Raw genomic sequence first — 4,771 nt, 5'->3', positions numbered from 1 at the left:
CCTGGGTGACGTCAGACTCTGACCTTAGCCGTGGCAGGGTCGCAGGCAGTGGGTCAGCCCCTTGGCAGCGCATCCAGTTCAGATTAACGTTAACAGAACGTGACAGTGCTGAGAGGCTTTGTGCTCTCTGGGGCAGAGGATTAACTACCCACTGCTGTACGCACCTACCGAGACCAGAGACCTGCCACCAGATAGCACTGTGCCCAAGGCTGGGAAGCCTTTGTGAATATTACAAAAGGGAAACAATAGTGGTATTGACGACTATTCACAGTTATGTTGTAAAGGCGATATAGTTAATTATATTGAAATAAATGGGCAGATAGCAGGGTCACTCAGTGGTCAGAGAGGCTGCCCTTCAACCTGATGACCTGGGTTTAAGTCCCCATGTTGGAAAACATCTGTCCTGTTGTCTTTGGATCCCTCCTAGCGGCAGAGGTGCTGTTCTCAAACTGGTGCAAGTAGAAAGCCAGATTTCTGTTTTGGGGATCAATAAAGTATCACATTAAAGTATTTTGAGGTCATTTAGTAAACTGACATGGGCTGTCTCGTTTCTTCTGTACTTATTCTGTATCTTGCAGTGTATCTGTAAACTTGGTTAACTCTGGTACAGATATCAGTCAGCAACATTGGTTTAAGTATTTAGTTTCATTTTATGAAGCACTTTATTGAAACATTTTATCCCTTATTTCTCTTTTTTCTTCTTTGTTCACTGAGTGTGACTGAGACTTTTGATGGGACACAAAACAGGCCAGACAGGACAGCCGAAGCAAATTTAAATCTGCAACATAGCCTATCTACCCATTACCCATGTCCCCATTATAGGCTTATTGGCTGAGCTAGTCCTGAACCAGTTGCAAATATAATTAGTGACCACAGTGTTGGAAGTGCCTCCTGTTGACTTCTGCTTTCCAGGCCACAGTTACAGACCCTCTCTCCTGGCCACACTTCAAACCTCTTGTAACACTAAAACTGATCCAATTACTCTTGTTTTGTGCAGCAGTACTTGTTTTCCTATGAATTTACATTACACCATCCAGTGTGCACTATGACAAATTTTACTTGACCCAATCAAAATAAGTGGCTGCGCTGGGTGCCAGCAAGGGAAAAGACCTGGCAATCAGATTTCCTACAGCCATGCCAAGTCAGTGAACAGAGTGTACCTGCCTCCAGCTAGCTTCAGTGCAAAGAGCAAGATACTTTCCCTCAAATTGTTTTTGTACTCTTACACACATAGGGAGCAATACTGTTCACATGTAGATTGAGCATTCATCATTCAGTGCAACTATATAAGACCCCATAAAGTGAGTAATGAGGTTCTTGTAATTGTGTTTTTCACAAGTGGAGTCACAGTATGGAAGGGCATATTATAGGTAACTGAACAATAATTGGATTTTTACAAGTTGGGTTTGGTCATGGAGGTTGGATGACTGCATACTGGGGTCCATTCACTGCTGTGTCTGTAATCCAACTAAATGTGCTGTGAACTAAGCCCTACAAGACTTCATCACTGGGTTGCAGGGAATATAGCAGATGTCCTAAAATAGAAAAGAGGAATAGGCAGAGAAAGCAGATTGTTACTTTTGAGAACTCTCTCACTTGAAAGATCATCTTTATAACATTGTAGCCAGAATGACCAGAATGTCTAGTTATTATTTTTTTTACTAGTGAGTTTACGAGTCCAGTTTCATTAAGTGCATGAAAGAACAGTTTTTCAGGGTCAGCGCAGGTTACTGTATGGCCGAAGCCAAGGCAAAGAATGACATTCCTCCAATTAGAGCCAAGCCTTAGATTTCAACAGAATAGACAACACACCAAGCAGTGCAAAAAATTAAAATACCCCCTCACACACACATATATACAATATATACACACACACACACACACACAAGCATGATTGTTCCCCACAGACCAGAACAGTGATAATTCCTCTAACTCCTTCCTTAACTTTTTCTAAGTATGTGCGTGTGTGTGTGTGTGTGTGTGTGTGTGCGTGCGTGCGTGTGTGTGTATGTGTGTGTGTGCGTGTGTGCGTGTGTGCACACCATAAATTGTGGTTGGACATGTGACATGTGGGAAAAAAGTGACAAGGAAAAGAGAAGAGAAACTCAAAAAGATGATGATGAATGAAAATGGTAAGAGACGAGAGATGGAAAGCAAAACACAGTGAGTGAGTGAACGGCAGACATAAATAGACGCTGCAGAAAGACTGGAAGAGGAGTATGTTGGCTAGGGGAGGGAAAGGAAAAATGAATGAGACAAAAAGTGCAGCATGGGAAAAGAGAGTAAGGGCAATAATATATTCCACACATTTGAGATCATATGCAAAAAGCCTCTAAATATATGAGTACTACTGCAGTCATAAGACCATATGAGCTTAACTGAACACTGTGACTGAGGAAAATTGGTGTTACATCATCAATCCTGTTGAAAGATACTTTCTGCATGTGGGACCTGGGCACTTCTGGCAGGATATGAGGAGAGGGGAGGGGTTGCCCTTACAGAGAGGCCAAATGAGGACAAGACTGTGTGTACGTGTATGTGTGTGTGTGTGTGTGTGCATGCATACATACATATATGTGTGCACAGAGTCCTGGTTTTATGGGAAGCAGTAAAAAGGAACCCAGTTATCCTCAAAATGGCACAAGCTGTGACCTAACACCACATCTAGTGAGCCACTACAGACAGAGAGGGATCAGCTACTGAATGAAGTCAGTTAAATCTCAGCAAGATGCATATGCCTCTCCAATTAGAACCAGATGAGAAGAGTCTTATGGAATGGGCTCAATCCAGATCACACAGAAACTGTGAAGGAATGCTACACGCCGTAATTAGATGCAATTGGATATACTGTAGTGAGGGCCGGAGGACTAATTAGAGGAGTATGAATTCAGTCATTTATGTGCACATGGGAAAAATTAGATGTTGCTTGTGAGAATGATATAATCCAATGTGCTTACCCTGAAACAAAAATAGTTAGTTAGTAGTTATTTATCTCAGGCAAAAAAGGCATTTGACAACAATGATTTAATATTGCTTTAGTGTGCATGTGCATTGTGCAAACACAGCAGGCACATAGACTGACAGAGATTTGTCACACGTAAACATACAGTCATTGCAAATTAACATATTTGTGCACACACACACACACACACACACACACCTACACATCCACACAGAGAACCATTGAGAAAAGTAAGTATATATACACACCCTGAGAGCCAAATCTCCTTAAGCCTGTAATTTCCTGGCCGCACGTGCTGAAACAGAGGCAGGACTCATGAGAGTACATCTTGACTGAGTTAGAGTCTATCTCATTCCTGTGTGTGTGTGTGTGTGTGTGTGTGTGTGTGTGTGTGTGTGCGTGTGCGTGTGTGTGTGCGCTCGTCGTCTCACACATCACCAAGAACAGCCCAAATTTCTGCCAATGAAGATATTATCGCGATGATGACAGCGTTGTGTCAGTGTGTGCGTGTGTTCATGTGTTGCATCTGTTTTTAAATGTGCAAATGGGGACAAACTCATATTTCACTGTACAACTTTTTGACTTCCCCCCTCTCAAGTCGCTTTCTCAGTCACAGCCTCTCCGTGTGAAAGAAATTACCCCCTCAATAGCAGAATGTTTTGGAAAAGTGGTATTTCCCAGAAGGCTTCTTTAGCGCTGTGCTCTGCTCCAGAGGTATGTGGAAAATGGTTCGTCCCAGGTGGTTGGCTGTGAATGTGCCCTACAGTAGGAAACTTCCCTCGCACAGATTTGGTGGTTTGTGCACAGTGTGCTCCTGCGTAAATCACAGGTTAATATATCTCTGATGGATCCTTCGGGTGCTGCAAGCGAGATGTCTGCTGTGTCGCGTATGCTGGGCTGGAAAATGTAAAAATTTTTACACTTTTGGAAAAGGCACTGCCAGATGTAAAATGAGATATCAAGACCAAAAAGAGCGATGAAAATTGTGCAAGATTAAGATACAGAGTTCATAAACTGTAAAGGCAAGTTACAGGCCAAGAGGGAAGTGAAAGAAAGAAAGAAAGAAAGAAAGAATGAAAGAAAGAAAGAAAGAAAGAAAGAGAGAAAGAAAGAGAAAGCAAGTAAGTAAAAGAACAATTGATTGAGACTGGGACTGAGAGAGGGAAATGGGGAGCAAGGGAAACACTAGAATGAAAGAAAACAGCGACAAGACAGTGAGAGTAAGCCGGAAAAAGAAAATAGGAAGGGTGGAAAACAGAAGTTAATGCACACTAACACATGATATAACCATGAACTCCGCCCACTGCTGCGCATACCCACCCCAACACACACACACACACACACACACACACACACACACAGACACACACACACACACACACACACACACACACACACACACGCACAAGTACGGATACAGGCAGTAGTCAAACATGGGTATTAGATAGTTCTGTTGTAACCACCATTTTATAAGGTCTCCAAATGTTACCAGGACTTGCCAACACAGCAATCAAAACCTTGTGGAAACGCAGCAAACATTCTGAGCAGGATATTGAAAGCTTATGAAGCCCTTATTAACCAGTGTAAAGTTCCCTAATATCACAGCACAGAAGAACACTCTCATGTTCTCCTCTTTTATTGCATATAAACGTATTCTTTAGCTCATACATCAGTTTTGAGAATGTATATTTAGCTCCTTGCTGTTTGGCGTTCATCTAAACTGGCCTTGATGGTGTATATATCTATTGTACATGGATGTGAATTCATCTGAATATGAATAAGCACTCCCTGCTTCCTTCCTCTTCCCTC

This window comes from Centroberyx affinis, unplaced genomic scaffold, assembly GCF_046629955.1.
Source record: "Centroberyx affinis isolate AG114_WGS23_722 - 3 ecotype Tasmania unplaced genomic scaffold, CSIRO-AGI_Caff_v1 ptg000687l_1, whole genome shotgun sequence".
Classification (NCBI taxonomy): Eukaryota; Metazoa; Chordata; class Actinopteri; order Beryciformes; family Berycidae; genus Centroberyx; species Centroberyx affinis.
The sequence above is the reverse complement of the archived record's forward strand: the minus strand, read 5'-3'. Positions refer to the sequence as shown.